Source organism: Hyaena hyaena, unplaced genomic scaffold (genome assembly GCF_003009895.1).
Source record: "Hyaena hyaena isolate Hyena2069 unplaced genomic scaffold, ASM300989v1 scaffold_574, whole genome shotgun sequence".
Lineage (NCBI taxonomy): Eukaryota > Metazoa > Chordata > Mammalia > Carnivora > Hyaenidae > Hyaena > Hyaena hyaena.
The window spans coordinates 228,424-245,550 of record NW_024081209.1 but is presented as its reverse complement, the minus strand read 5'-3'; the positions used below and the strand labels follow the sequence as shown (position 1 = coordinate 245,550).

General features: G+C 35.1%; 1 long non-coding RNA gene across 2 annotated transcripts in view; it reads right to left on the bottom strand.

Moving 5' to 3' along the window:
- Positions 1–11,390, bottom strand: part of LOC120248267 — a 31,016-nt gene extending 19,626 nt beyond the window's left edge. For both annotated transcript variants that reach the window (XR_005532539.1, XR_005532540.1), the window contains exons 1-3: positions 11,340–11,390; positions 11,142–11,215; positions 10,312–10,421 (exon numbers count right to left, since the gene is read on the bottom strand). This is a non-coding gene — a long non-coding RNA (uncharacterized LOC120248267). The remainder of the gene's footprint in view (positions 1–10,311; positions 10,422–11,141; positions 11,216–11,339) is intronic.
- Positions 11,391–17,127: the final 5,737 nt, after the last annotated feature.

Sequence of the window (17,127 nt, the reverse complement as noted above, 5' to 3'; positions counted from 1 at the left end):
CACAAACTCCTTTAGTTTTTGCTTTTCTGGGCAATTCTTTTTCTATCCTGTTCTGAATGACAGCCTTTTGGATAAAGTATTCATGGCTGCATATTTTTCCCATTCAGCCTGTTGAATATATTATGCCTCTCCCTTCTGGCCTGCCAAGTTTCTGTTGATAAGTCTGTAGCCAGCCTTATGGGTCTTCCCTTTTAAGTTAAGGATTTCTTTTCCATCGTTGCTATCAGGGTTCTTTCCTTATCTCTGTACTTTGCAAATTTTACTACAATATGTCTTGGTGTTGGCTTGCTTTTGTTGATTATGGGAGTTCTCTCTGCCCTGTGGATTTGGATATCTGTTTCTTTCCCCAAATTAAGGAATTTTTCAGCTATAATTTGTTGAAATAAACCTTCTGCCCTTTCTCCCTCTCTTCTTCTTCTAGGACTCCTGTGATAAAAATGTTATTATACTTTATAGAGACACTGAGTTCTGTAAGTCTACATTTGTGATCTAATATTTTTCTTTCCTTCCTCTTTTCAGCTTCATTATTTTCCATAATTTTATCTTCTTTATCACTCATTCATTCTTCTGCTTCTTCCATCCATATGGCCATTACATACAATCAGTTTTGAACTTCAGCTATAGCATTTTTTTTTTTAAATCTTAGACTGTCTAGTTTTTAGATCTCTTATCTCTGTGGTAAGATCTTTCTGGTTTCTTCAATCCTTTTCTCAAGACCAACTGGTATCCTTATGATTGTTTTTTAAATTCTGGTTGAGGCACAGTACTTATCGATTTTGGTTAACTCTCTGGCCATGACCTCTTCTTGTTCTTTGTTTTGGAATGGATTCCTCTATCTTGGAATGTTGTCTAGGTCTCTCTCTTTTGTGTGTTAGGAAAGCCTGTACCTGATCATATTTCCACTAGAGCTGAAGCTTCGCAGCACTCTATGATCAGTAGATCTGGTGCATGTGAGGGTTTTGTGCTGGTCTTTTGGGGAGAGGCCTGTTGCTGCGCTGGCTCTCAATCACACTCACCCTATTTAAAAAAGGCACCTGCGGAGCACAGAGGGGCAAGGCTTGGTGTAAGCAGCTCAACCCTCCACTCTGTGTGCTGTGCTGCTCACTGAAGTCTGTCTGTGCTGATGGGAAGAGTGAAAAGTGGCTTAGGCACTCTCTTCCTGAGGAGGGGAGCTCAGGCCCACTGCTGTTCAGGAAGCCCTTACAGAAAAGTGAATAATCTCCCCTCTTATGTCCCAGGTTTCCATCAGATTCCTGCCTTCACTCTCTTTCTGTCCAGGAGGTGGAGCAGTGCCCCCGTGTTTTATCTCAAACATGCAGCTGGGTTTCAAAACTCCAAGTTTTAGGGACCTAGTGTTGTCTAGTCCCAAGCTGATCCTCTGGGGCAGGATCCCACCATGTTGTGGCTGTTACCAGTTTATCCCAGAAAAGCAGTCGCACGACTGCACCGGAGCTTGGAGTTTATGATGAAGCACACCAAAAAGCCGGCATACAGGTTAGCTGTCCTCAGCAGGTGACTGCATGTATGCTGGGGAAAGGGTAGCTCAATGGTGCCCACCAAGCTCTTTTGTTCCCGCAGAGGCAGTGCTGCCTCTTCCAAATGCACTCCAGAAGGAGAACTGCCTCTGAGGTTCCTCAGAGCTGGGCTGATGTGATTGACTTTGGCCAGTGAGACATTTGAAGCAAAATGCAAATGGAAGCCCAGTACCACTTATACTCTAAAGCCTGTCTAGCTGGAGCGCTCCTCTTTGGAACCCAATTGCCAAATTCTGAAGAAGATAGGGAAAGGCCATCTGGAGAGAGAGCTAAGGAAGCTCAGCCTGGCTCTAGCTGTTCTAACTATCCCAGCTGACACTAGATATGTGAGAGAAGGTACCCTTATGGACAGCCAGCCACAGTAGATACTATGTGAGACACTGCCAAGCTGCTCTAATCATATCCTGTCAATATTAAAGAATCATGAACAAATAAATACTTAATGTTTTAAGCCATTAGATTTTTAAGGTGGTTTCTTATACAGCAACAGATAACTGAAACTGAAATTGGTACCCAAAAATAAGATTCTATCATCATACAATAGTTACATGGCATATGCTTAAAGACCAGGTGACAGGTGAAGGCCTGAAAAGGATAAAGGAAATGCCTATCAGACACTGGCGTAGAGCGGACTCAGCTTTTATACTACAGAGCAAATAGTGTGATTGTCACCTTCAGCACAATGAAAGAAGCATTAGTATTTCTGAGAAGATTTCTACAAATAATATTGAAGTGGCAACTAGATATGTGTGTTTTCCTGTCATAAGATATGAGACAAGTTAGATGAACTAAAAAAAAAAAAAAAAAAACTAAAACCAAACCAAACTTCAATATTCAAGCAAAACGTGGAGGAAATGTAAGGAAGATATGACTTCTTTTGTGTTAAAAAATGTCTTTTTCCTGGCAAAAGACTTTCAAAATTAGAAATTAGCTCAGGTAAAGATCAACCTCTTGGTGCTTCTAGTAACATATGCCCTCAGAGTAAACATTAAGTCTAGGATGGAGTGAAGGACACTTTTTGAGACCTCAGGAAGACTTAAAGCTGAGCCTCAGAGAATTAATGAAGGGGCTTGGAATTTTAAACATGTCTACACTACATTCAGCCACACAGTTTTAAGACAGCTGTATTAAAGGAACCACTACCAGCTTGCATTAAAAGTGTTGACATAATTGTGGCGTCTAGGTGGCTCAGTTGGTTGAGTATCTTACTTCAGCTCAGGACATGATCTCACATTTCACGAGTTTGAGGCCCATGTCGGGCTCTGTACTGACATCTCAGAGCCTGAAGCCTGCTTAGGATTCTATGTCTCCCTGTCTTTCTGCTCCTTCCCTGCTCATGCTCTCTCTCTCTCAAAAATAAACATTTGTTTTTTTTTTAATGTTTTATTTATTTCTAGAAGAGAGAGAGAGAGAGAGTGAGCAGGGGAGAGTCAGAGAGAGAGGGAGTCACAGACTGAAACAGGTTCCAGGCTCTGAGCTAGCTGTCAGCACATAGCCCGACGCGGGGCTCGAACCCACGAACCGCGAGATCATGACCTAAGCGAAAGTCGGACGCTTAACCGACTAAGCCACCCAGGCGCCCCAAAAATAAACATTTGTAAAAAATAAAAAAATAAAAGTGTTGACATAGTTAAAAAAAAAAAGATAAAAAGCCTATTCTATGAGAAGGAAGAAGGTTGAGAAGGATACTCTTTTGCAAATATGCACCATTTTTTTAAGAAAAGGAAGAAAAGTCAGAGAGTAGATCCAAGGGCCAAGGTGAATGAGTCAAAGCTGTATAAGAACCACTTCAAGGGAGCAATACTAAACCCTAAGCAAAGACTTTATAAGGTAATGAATGGAGCTTGTTTTAAGCAACTAAATTTTGTGATGACAGCAATAGAAAACTCATATACTCTGTTCTCCAGATTCTGTTATTGGCTACTGGCTTGTTTCAGACACCATGCGTGTGTCATTTCAGAACCTGTTGGTCTTATCTTTCTTTGATTTCATCCACTAATGTAGTAACCAGTTCGAGGAAGGCTCTGATAAGCAGACTTATCTTGACATTCTTCAGTTTTCATAGCAGCATATTGGTTCACAGCATGTTTCTATATAATTTCAGTTGGACCCGGTGAGCAAGGATTAGAAAGTATACTTGATGTCCTAGTAAACCACTCACATGAGTGAGAGCGTAGACTACTAAACTGTCAGAAAAAAACATGTGAACATTTTAGGAGTTTAAAGATGTGAGGCATCCATCCTAGGACACCCTCTTCATTTTTTTCCCTTTTTTTCAATTTCTTTAGCAATTCACAACTGTTATAAAGAGACAGTGTTTGGTGGAATTCGGAGCATCTTGAAGGCAATGACCAATCCACCTCATTTGTTAGGTGACTCCGAAAGCTGCAAGTTTCAAATCGAGCCCAGTCTAAAGCACAATCTTCCCTGCCACATAGGCAATATGATCAAATCAATCCAATGGTGTTAGTAGTATCTCTGTTGGATAAGGATGCTATTCGGCAAGACTGGACAGTAGAAGTATAGACTGGGTTCCTCAGCAAGGATATAACTTTCTGCAGTAAACAATAAACATTCTCAAAATATCTCCAGTAGCTCTGGCTGCTGTAGCTTTTCCACTAACTCTACTGGATTACCATTTTGTAGAGATTGTATTTGGCTAACATCTGAACTGACCCTGTGATGAACTGAACTTGTACTTCCCCCTTACTCACAAAAAATGAGGCTCCGTATAATAGGATAGTAGCCAGATAAGGAAGGCATGAGGGATCTGAATGATGCCAGAGGTGTACTGCATTGATCACTCCTTTCACATCACTTCTGATACTCGACCTCACCTGTTTCTTCCAAGCCACTTCTGTGCAAACCAGGTCAGCACAATTTTGTGTAATTTCCCAGTTCATACCACCTCCAGCCTATGTTGTACTCATTTAACTTCTTCTCTGCTGATTCTATAGAGCCAAGGAAGAAGGAGCCAGTTCTGTTTACATGACATACAAGCTGAAAACTATAAAAGATCTAATATCCATTAGGCAACTCTTTAAACAATAAAAGATGGTAAGTTAGTTACTCCCCTCATCAGAAGACCAGAAGACAACCCTGAAAACAATTTTATGTAGTTTATCAAAGTACCATCGACTGATACAACCAATCTACAGAGAATGTCTTTTTTTTTCCACAGAGAATGTCTTAAGTGCTTATACATATTTTTGCAGAATTAGTAAAAAAATACACTTTTTAATTAATTGAGATAAGTTGCTAACATGATGCTCAATTACCCCCAAATACTTAAGCAAGGATTCCGGCAAATAAAGATATTCTCCTATATAACCACAATATAATTATCAATGCTAAGAAACAAATACTGATGTGTTACTATACCAATAGTAATATTGATACATAGATACATTATCATACTGGTACATTACTTTATCAATATAAGGGACCCATTCTTTTTTGTCAATTGTCTTCATAGTTATTTTACAGCAAAATTTCAAAAAAAATTTTCTAATCTAGGTCTCATATTGTTTTTAATCTCCATGTTTTTTCAATCTTCTTCAGGCTAGAATTGTCAGTCTTTCCCTGACTTACAACCTTGACATGTTTAAATATTATAGACTAGCTATTTTGGAAACTGTCCCTCAATTTAGGTTTGTCTGATTTTTCCTCATTATTAAACTCATGTCATACACTCAGGTAAGAATCATAGAGGAGAGCTTTTTCCTTTTATTGCTTCTTATTAGGTAATACATGGTTTTGATGTGTCTCATTAATTGTTATGTTAACTTTAATTTTTGATTAATTGATAAATATCTCATTTATAAAAAAAGTTTATCCTACTAGTCTTAATATCTATTGAGGTTTATTATGATGGTTGTCAAATAATTATTTTCTAACTTTAATTCCATAATTTCTCTTAAATGTACTTGTTGGCACCCAGTTGTAAAGAAAAAAGTTTCTTCTTTCTTTTTCTTTCTCTCTCTTTCTCTCTTCCTTCCTTCCTTCCTCCCTCCCTCCCTCCCTCCCTCCCTCCTTCCCTCTCTTTCTTTCTTTCTTTCTTTCTTCTCTCCCTCCCTCCCTCCCTCCTTCTCTCCCTCAGGGATTTTTATTCAATGGATTATAATACATTCAAATTTACGTTCATATGTATTTTAATATTCAAATTATCCCAGATTTTCTAAGTGGAGACTCCATCAAACTGACTTCTGCCTCTTTTTGTTATGTCTCATCATTCTTTTAGCACTTTAAAATTTTTTGTCACAATAAGATGTTCCGGGTTTATGTTGTACTTTCCCAAAGAATTTGTCCCCCAAGAATTGCCACTTCCAAGAATTTTCATCAGTCATCATGTTCTGGTACATACACCTAAGGTCTCTACAACTCGAGAAGAAAGTCATATTTTCCAACGTGGAACTTTTCTAGTTGTTCAAAATTAAAATTTGGAAAGTATAACTTATTCATATCTTAAGATTTACAAACATTCAAATTCACACTGTTGGGTGAACGGTTCTATGAAGTTTGATAAATGCACCACTATAATCAAGCGATGGTAAAATTCCATCACTCTCTCTCTTGTGCTATTCCTTGAATGTAAACTCTTCTTTCACTCTTAACCCTTGGCAACTTATAATGTGTCTTCCAATTTTATAATTCTGCCATTTTTGGAATTTCATATAAAAAGAATAGTAGAATTTATAGCCTTCTACTGACTTCTTTCACAAATGCATTTGCTCACTCGCACTGTTGCATGTTTTAGTAATCAGTTCCTTTTCATTGCTGAATAACATCCCTTTATATAAATGTACCACAGTTTGTTTTTCTATTCCTCCCCTGAGAGACATTTAGGTCATTTCCAGTTTTGTGTTATTACACATAAAGCTGCTATAAACATGTACAGGCAGGATTTTGTGTGGATTTGAAACTACCAAACTGTTTCCCAAACTGATTGTACCATTTTGCATTTTGAGCAACAATGTAGGATGCCTCAAGTTGGCTCCACATCCTTGCCAGCACTTGGTTGCTAGTTTAAATTTTTGTTTTATACCCATTCTGTTAGTAACTCATTTTTTAATTTAATTTGCATTTTTCTAATAAGTAATGATGTTGAACATAAAGTAGCATGATTTCATGCAGAGCATGAAATCTCTCCATGGTAATTATTCTCACCTGATAACTTGATTTGGGCCTGAAACATCAGTCTCTCCACAATGATTATGTGGACTTCTATTATAGTTCTGGTGATTCTGACCCAACCTGCCTCCAAATCCCAAGAACAGCATCCTCTCCATCCCCAGGTTAAAAACTAAGGGCCTATAAACTCAGAAAGAAAGAAGCAAAAGTAGGGTGAAGGTATATATATGCTTGGAGGCGGAATACAGGGGGCTTCAGAAATTGAACTACTGTGACCTGCATGCATTCACTGAGGTAAAAAGTGACGTCACCTGTTCAAAATGAAATGTACAGCTATTTTACTACAACAGACAGATTTTATTTTATTATGGAAATCATTATCTATCCTTTGCCTTTCTTTAGTGGATGAATGTGTGAGGTAACATCAGACAGAGCTATTTTACAAGAATTCTATTGCTTTCGTGAAGTTGCATAAACCAAGGTTGCCTACAAACCCATCCATAATGGTAAAAACAAGCCAGTTTCGGTTCACAATTTTCAAGTGAAAATTTTCCAGTTAAATGTCTTTGAATGGCTTTGGCATTGGCATTGAACCTGCTGGTTATCTTTTGGGTGAGGAGAATGTCATAGGTATTGCTCTTACATAGGATAACAAATACAACATGTCAGAGATTTTGATGGGCAAGAATAATCTCAGCAAGCCTCCTGACTTTCTTTTAAAGCAGTGGAGTTGTGGCAAAGTGTTTGTTTCCTCGGGAACATGAAAGTCTAGAAGGACATTTATTTTTTTTTTAGTTTTTTAATGTTTATTTATTTTTGAGAGAGAGAGAGCAAATGAGTAAGAGAGAATGAGTGGGAGAGAGAAAGGGTAATGCAGAATTTGAAGCAGGCTTCAGGATCTGAGCTGTTAGAGCACAGAGTGATGCGCAGCGCAAACTTGCAAACTGTGAGATCATGACCTGAGCACAAGTCAGATGCTTAACCGACTGAGCCACTCAAGTGCCCCAAGAACGACATTATTTTTTAATTAAATCTCTGTATTTCGACAAATAGTAAAGAGAGTACAGTTGACACTAAAGAATTATCAGTAGTCTATATAGACTTGTTAGTAATGCAAATCTAAATAATAAGGAGAGCTGACAATTTCCAAACAGTTTGTATTTGGGACCAACTGGGTAAATATAGTGTCTGTGTAGATGTTGGCTTTTCCAGTTAATTTTAATAATGGAAAATACCTTTTCATTGCAGTGTCTGGTTTCTTTTTCAAATAGTCTAACCACCCTCATCAGTGCTGATAACCTTAGTAGTTTAGTTTCTATAACAAATACAATTTTTGAAGCCTTCTTTTTTTGACTTGTCCTTTTTAAAAATTATTTTAGACTGTTACCTAAGACAACTGGTAATTAGTAACAACATACAGCCTTTGTTTTGTTAGAAGGTACATATTGCTAATATTTTATTCTTCTTGTGTTAAATATTATTCTTTATTCTGGGTCAGTTCCAGAAAAATAAAGAAAACCAGATATCTAGTAAGATCCTATAAACAACTATAGGTCAGAAAAATTGAATTATGCCAGAGGAACTTCAAATCCTGGAAAAGTAGAAAAATAATCTAGAAGCATGAATTTTTTTCCATATCAAGAATCATATAGGAATAAAGCTTTGGCCAATGATCACTTCTCTTCTCAAATGGTAATGCCAATCTACCTACTGACTGAATAAAATATCCCCTCCAGTCTTTTTCCCCCTCCTTTACACTAAGGCTTATTGGCAAATTCGCATAATGTTAGTAGAACCATTCCTTAGGATGTGAACGTTAAACGGAGAAGTTGGATGTCAGATAGGAACTTGGCATTTCCTAATTCATCTTAATTATGAAATATAAACCTAACTCAATGTTTATTTGTTCATAATTTCAAGCTCTTTCAATATCATATTTCCAATCTGGGTTAATTTCCATACATGTTTTTTTAAAATACCGGGTATAAAATATTGTCATTATTTTCTCATGTGTAGTATTATAGAAGGATTCAATGCCTAAAAAAATTGTAGTAATCAGTTCAACCACAGCTTTTCTTAGAAGTTTGTAATATTTTAAATTTATACACAATTTGTACAGTGTGTGAATGATACATCTTATTTCAACATTCACATGATTAGAATTGATTAAAGAACTATAATCGTCTTGTAAATGTGCTTTTCACCCGTACCAGCTTATTATATAATCATTTCCTAACAGTGGCCCAAAGCTCAGTTTGTCAAAAATTTCTTCCAGAGAACAAAAAATATAAATACAATGTCAAGTGTATTATTTTAAAAGATTTCACATGATATAGCCAAATACGTATAGCAAAGTGATGCTTTTTCCTGTTAAATTTAATATAAATGCTGACCATCCACGGTGGGAGACCACTTCTTCTGATGTATTATGCAATTACATTGATGGATGGTTAATTGAGTCACTGTGGCAGACTATATGTTTACTCACGACCTGAATGTCATTGGTCAGGTTATGGCTTCACATCTCTGACCTATAAACATCTACTACTTTGGAAAATACCTGTTTTAAATTTAAATTTCACTTTTAAAATACCCATAGTAAAATAAATTATTAAATTTATCATCAGAAATTTTCTACACAATTGTTTTTGTCACCAGGATGACTCAGACTGTCTGTTATATGGCTTAAAACCACCAGTAAATGTAAAAGGACTTTTATATAAATGATGAAATTAATTGTCTCAGTTTAGGTGTTCTTTGATATTAACAGAAACTTCACTTGAACTTTCACATGTATGAATATACATACACACACACACAGCTATTTAGATAATATTCTCTTTTGTGATCAAATGTCTACTAGTAAAGAAAAAAAAAAGTACTGGGAAAATAGACATGAGTTAGAATTCCTGACCACTGAACTTCTTTAAATTACTTGAGTCGCCTTTCAGAGAATTTGAATCTAGGTTATGATTATCTTTTATTATTGGCAATTTTGAAAAGGAAGAGAGAGCTCTGTTTACCACCTGCCTTTTACATAATGCTGTATGAATACTAACAGCTTCCAGTATCAGTGCACTTGCCTTCTATCTTAGAAAGAACTTACAGATGACTTTTAAAGCTAATTTCTTAGACAGTACTTTATTATATGCAATCCATCTGGAGCCTATTAAGACAAAAACCAAACCAGCAAAAACCCCTCAGTTCCATGGAATAGCTAAATACATTTGTATAACATAATAAAAGAATTCTAAGATATGCTCCCTCCACACACACAAAATATCCAGCCTCTAGTACATACACCCTAGGGTGTGAATATCATGGACTTTACTCCCATAATTAGATTAATTTATACACCAGAGTGGACTTTTGAAAAAGGAGATTATCTGGAATGAGCCTGAAGTAATCAGCTGAGCCTTTAAAAAGGACCGGTCTTTTTCTAAAGTCAGAGATTCAGAGCATGAGAAAGATTCTACATGACAGAGATTCTCCAATGTCGGCTGCGAAGATAAAGGGAGCCATAGGACAGCCTCTATGAGCAGAGTGGGCTCCCAAAAAATAGTCCACGAGGAAACACGTTCTTCGGTACCAACCACAAGGGGTTGAATCCTCCCCATAAACTGAATGAACTTGGAAGGGATCCTACCTGAGAGCATCCAGTGAGAACTCAGTTTGGTTGACACCTTGATTTCAGCCTTAGAATGGGTGGATTCTGACCAGGACCAGTCGATGAACTCTGAGGCCATCACTCAGTGCCTGGGCTCATTGACAAAGAGGTGTTGTTTTAAGTCACTAACTTTGTGATAATTTGTTATATGGTAATAGAAAACTAATGTAAACCACTTAGAATATAGCTCGTTGTAATCAGTTAATATTTATATTATTTTTATATCAATAAATATTTCATTCTTAAGGGCTAATGAAAATATAAAAGAATATGCATGGCTATGAATAAAATACCCACATGTCCTAGTTAGCACACAAATGCTGTGCATATTTGTAATATTGCCGTGACTAGGAAGTGTGGTAAGTATTTTAGTAGGATATGCCCTTGAACTGTGATACCTGTTTTTAACTATTTGGACTTTGAGAGTCAGAATAAACATTTCTGCTTTTTTATCAAAAGGACCTAAAACAGCTTCTCAACTTGTGTGAACAGTTTTGCATATTTTCTCTCTGAACTAATAATTTTTAAAGCCATTTAAATTTCTCAAATGCTTTAAGGTAAATACTATTAGTCTTTTACGTCCATGTGGTAGGACATGTATCTAAGTCATGCTTTATCCATGACCCGTCTTTGATGATTCATCCAGTTTGACAAGTAACTGTCTGCTTTTAAGCTCTTTGGTTTGCGTCAACAGTGAGATGAAATGAGACTTGAACAACATGTACTATTGAAGCAAAATATCATACAATCATTGTATTGTTAGAAAAATAAAGCTTTGAAATGGACAAAAATAGCTAATGGAGCAGTACCTTTGATTCAATCATTGATTTTCACACAAAGTATCCAGAATTAACTTAAATATCTTTTGTCCAATGACTTTGACCTGTAACAAGAAAAAAGAGGGCTCATTTCTGATATGTAATTTTTTAGGACTACATTGAGAAAGATTATGATAATGTACATATAATAAAATCGTCGACAATGGTTGTCTTGTAATTGTGAACTACCTTCAAGGAGGCTGCGTTGAAGATGAGAACAGAGTCTTCATTTCGATTAGCTTACCTTTTTAAGTATTCTGCTAAGAACTTCTATCACACAAATAGAAGCAAGAACTTTATTATCATCACTATAGCAACTGCAGGGAAATTTATTTCAAAACACTTGGCTACCTCAAAGTTTTTCCAGGATGGAAAGGAGAGCAGATGATATGTAACATTTTAATTCATTTATAAAAATTGTTCAGTGATCCAAATTAGTATAGTGTCCCTTATGAGGGCAAGATAGTCCCGTTTCTTTATAATTTATTTTCTTTATTTGTTGAAGCAATACGAGATCACACATATATCTGTGTACATGCATAAGTTAATTTGAATTCTCTTTATAAATTAATTTTCAGCGTCTCACAGTTTTGAAAGTGGCTTACAAAAGTCTTAAAAGAATAGTTTTGTACGGATCATTCAAAATTTGAGTATGTCACTAAACAATACTTTTCTGGGAACTAGAATATTTAAATGAACAACATCAAACAAATATTAATGCATGTGGGCAAATGGAGAATAATACTATCTTCTTTGTCTTGAACAAGAATTCTCAGAATCCCAAGGCTGATTTATTCAGTATGTTGTGCTCTGTCTTAAATTTCTGTGCGAGAAAATGCTCTTGTTCGTACTACCATATCTTTTCATTTCTCTGAACTTTTTCACGAACATGCATAGTTCAAAGTTGCTGACAATCTGCATTTAAAATAAGATGATCATAGAGTAGTAAGGTTGCCTGGGCAATTTTTAACCTTTATGTCTTCACTGGAGCCAGAGTTCTGAGAACTTCGTTTATAATGGCCTTTTAAAAATGCCTTTCTGGACTGATAGGACTTACTTTTTAAGTACTCCTCTCATACTTTAAATGAAAAAGACATGATAAGATTTCAAGATTTCCTGAAATGCATTGCTATGCGTGAATTATGCACATTTGTAGGAGTGCATGGCTGCCTTTGGGCTTCCCTTTTAGAGCTTCTGACGGATGCCTGAAGAAACAAGTCCTCTGCAGAATGTAGGGAGACTGGGTGCCTTCGGAAACAGATTATGCTCTGCATCAGGATTCTCAAAGTTTGCACAATCACTGTGTGAAATGTACTCTTGGAATTAAATCTTCTAAGTGTGTACAATTATTCTTGAAAGAACAATAAAAAGATAAGGATATGGTTGTACTAAACCATTAAAATGATGCATGGATTATTTTTCAAAGGGCTTATTGGTGCTTTAAAATCTAAAGTTGATTTTCCATGTTCATTACTTTCTTTTATTGTAGAATCAATTGAACGAAACATCTGGTGTATATACATGCACATGTATCTATATCTATATAGATATAGATATAGACACACATTTATGACATTATAGATATAAATTTAATATTAGGTTTATGTATTTAAAAATAATAATTATATATTTGGTAACAATGTGTTTTTAAAGCTTTTCCTAAAAAAAACCTGATTAAGTCAACTAATTCTGTAACTAACTATGGGAGAATTTCACTATGCTTTTACTGCAGTCTTTTATCACAAAATTGGTTTTCAAAGAAACTCTCATATCTATGCTACATACCATACCATTTCCATCAATATTCCTTAGAATGAAACATTAAGATAAGAAGTAAATGTGTGACTAATAATATCTAGAAATATTAAACAATATTTTCCACTCTCTCTGAATATCATTTTTCTTTAAGGGAGTATTACCTCTTCAGATTAGTAAGAACATTGGGATGACATTAGCTGGTTGATAATTATATTAATTATATTATTTATATTACTCTATGAAAGTGTTTTTCCTATGACGGAAATAAATGTAGAGTGTCTACAGAAAATACCCCAACTTTTAAACACATGAACATTTAACTTAGGTGTTTATTTCAAACTCTAGGCATTTCTTCATTAAAACTATATATTATATTTTTAATTGATTAAGCATAAATTGTTTTGTTTAAGTTAAAATTTTGGCGGCTGCCAGTAGATGGCATTCTGGTTTCTGCGAGAGCTGTTTATTTAGGGATGGGTTCTTTTCTTTGGAAAAAGGGAAAAGAAACTGTGACAATAGGTTTCTGATGGAAAAGATTACTAGGCCTTCTTGAGAAAACTGTAGCCATCCTAAAAAAAATTAAGTCTTGAATCACATTTCATTTATTAAGTTAGTTTACCAATCTCTGTCAGTTTGTTAACTCTCTAAGTTGTGATAGATAAAGTTAATGTAATTTTATTGAATAAAAATTTAATGTTAAAATATAATGTTAAGCTGATTCTAAGTAAACTAGTGAAAATGGTGTTTTAGCTTCATTCAGAGCACTGTAATCAATAATTTACTTAAGCCAAAAATGATTTTATTGCCTACTGACACAAATTTGACCACATGATCCAAGTTTCCTTTTGTAAAATCTTATCAATCTCAACTTAACTTCGTCCAAATAAGAAACATAACTTATTATAACATAACATAATATAGTCTCCTGCATATAGTAGATGATTATTAGGTGTTTGTTGAACGGATAAATGAGAAAGTACACTTAGAACTCACTATGATACTATTTCTGAAGTGATTCATAAAGTTACATAAACTGAAGGTCCTCAAAAACCTCTTTTTAAGGAATGTCAAATGTCTAACTTGGACAACGGGCCGCTACTCCTTCCCAGGAAGATTTTCTTTAATTCTTACATTATTGTGAAGAAAATTAAACTTATGCTTATATAGGCGGCTTCTCTGTACAACATCATCCTCAGTAGTTACATGCTTTGTTTTAGTTCTGGGTAGATGAGGAATTAAACCCCATGAACACAAAAAAAAGAAAAGAAAAGAAATTATTTATTTCTAACATGTTTAAAAATACCTAAAAACCAACATATTTTAAAGCAATTAACATTTTCATTCATCATGACAAAAGAATAAAAAATAATTTTCTAAACAAATTAAAATTTAAAAAGACCAGGATAGATGATTCAAAGTAACAAACATTTTCCCAATACTATTTTTTTCTTTAAATTTACAGACAAATAATTAATATAATAATTGCAAGAGGTATCTTTTTCTCCAAGCAGTTCTCCTTATACACAATAAAGTACTTTGATGGAGTAATATACTGAGCAATTAAAAGTGAATTAAAGGCTATTTTTCAAAAATTTAGACTTTTTACTTATTCTGAAAAATTGTGCTTTATTGCTCTGATAGAGTAACGCTATAATGAAGCACAAATGATATTCCATATTAGAAGAACTAATTCATCCCACTTAATACTTAGAACTTCTAGTGCTGACCATTAAGTTGCCAAAGGTATTTATTTTTCTCAATCATTGTTAGATACTTCCACTACAGACAGTTGAGAAGCATGGACAATTCAAAATAGTAGATATCTTGCTATAGTAAGTAAGAATCTATTTAGAACATGATTATTTTAATCCATATAGTGTCAGCAAGTTTATACACTCCTGATGGCCTTGCTTAAAATCCATCTCTTCGGTCTTAACCCTATCCATCCAAAACTCCCTGATATTGCATGTCAGAAGTTATACATTTCAGTCTCCATTTTCATAGCATTTTATGTCAATTTCTGATATAGTTCTATTTCTTGAAAGTATTTGCATTATTTTCATGTATGTGTTGTCTGTATTCAATAAGTTCTTAAGAATTTTCATTACTTATTTCCTCACAATGCTTTAAAAATGTTTTTAATGTTTTAATTTATTTTTGAGAAAGAGAGAGAGAGAGAGAGAGAATGAGTGAGCACTAGTGGGGGAGTGGCAGAGAAAGAGGAAGAGAGAGGATCCTAAGCAGGCTCCATGCTGTCAGTGCAGGGCCCCACATGAGACTCAAACACATGAACCATTAGATCATGTCCTAAGCTGAAATCAAAATTCAGACTGAGCTACCCAGGCGCCACCCTCACAATGTTTTTTATGTATCCGGCCCTCAGGCAGTATTATCAAGTCTACAGTAAAAACTACTGCAATAAGCACAATAATAATTTTTTTAATTAAAAATCCGAAATCAACAAATAAGAGTAAGATGAATAAAAATGCATAAATGATTATGATGACTTCCATGGGAACAACAAAGATTAAACTTATTCCCTGGACAATGGCATATTATAAATGATAAATTCAGACTAATGTTTTGATTTTGGAGGTTTAACAATGCTATTTTCCCAGTGGGCTGTGCTTTATTCTAGATCAGAGTCTCAACCGTGAATGCCCATTTAGATATTCTGGGAGCTTTAAAAATCAATGTCTATTCCTGGGATCCAATGCTAGGATTTCTAATTTAATATGTCTCACTTGGGTCTCTTCCATCTAGATTATTTAAACCTATTCCTTATATGATTAAAATATTTATTTGGGGTAGAAAGCCACTGGCAGAAAAATATGCCAGATCAAGTCTAACTACTGGGTATGATCCCATGGATTCTTCCTCTAAGTAGAGACTTAGTTGAGAATTTTTCAATATAATTATGTACCTGAGACAAACTTTACTATGAACAATTATGTAGTATGTTGTTTAAAATATCATTCACACATTTTGCAAGACATGTTTGGACTGTGAGATAGTCTCTGGGGGAAATATTGCTTGAAATAGACATTTCCTCATACAGAAGGATTCATATAGGGTTTAGCAAACTAAGGGCTTAATTTAAAATTCCAATTCTATATGGGGTCAAGCTTGTAACCTTCTTATGCAAGAACACATTTCTCCATTCATAAAGAGAGTGTCATCATTCCTTTTTCATAGCATTGTTACGATGTTTACGTTACAGGGAATTGTTTGTGAAGTGATTAGTGTGCAAATAAGCCTTACATAAGTTCTGTTATAATTAGCCCATCAGATTGTTAGCACTACAATCATTGCTGCCTTGGGTTCCTATGCCTGCCTGCTATTCTCTTAATTATGCTGGTTCTTACTTAAATTTTATATCTTATCTTCAAAGATTCTTCCTTGGAAATGTCTTAAATTATTCTCCAGTATAAATTAGAATTTTCTCTACTATTTTCTCTCATCACATTTCTTTCAAGATCACTTATGGTAGATGGTTTGCAAAAGTGATCCAGTTCATTGATCTTGATTGTATCTGCTTGCTGAACAGAAATTTGTTTCAGTTATGGAGTGAAGGATACTTCACTACCAATACTTTGAGTTTTTTTGAATCATTGACTTGCTTTGACCAATATAACATGTGGCAAGTGTTTGTGTCAGTTCCCAGCCAAGGCCTTTAGACACCTGGGAACTTCTGATGCTCTTTAGACATTCTTTCCCCACTGGGAGAGAACCAGTACACATGGGCAGTGAAGATTCAACATGCACAGGAGAAAGTAAATGTTGGGTGCACTTGGAAACCCCCTGAGTTATAAACACATTTCTCAAATTGTTAAAACATGAGTGAAAAAAGGACAAAAAGCCAATGGAAAAGTGGGCAAGGATATTAACAGATAATTCATGGATATATATTAAGTCCATGAAAAGATACTCATCCTCACTTATAAATTATAGAAGTGCAAGTTAAAACTACATTCAGATACCATTTCTCATTTATCAGACTGATGAAAATTAAAAAGTCTGACAACATATTTTCTTGGTGAGGCTGTAGAGAAAGAGAGGTACTCCCGTTTACTGTTGGGAGTGGGGGCGGGGAAGCAAACAGGTCAACCATTTTAAAAGGGAAATTGGAAATATCTAACAAAATTATTTAAGCACTTCCCTTTTAGCAAAGTAATTTTGCTTTTAGTAGTTTATCTTAAAGATATGTTTACAAAAATAT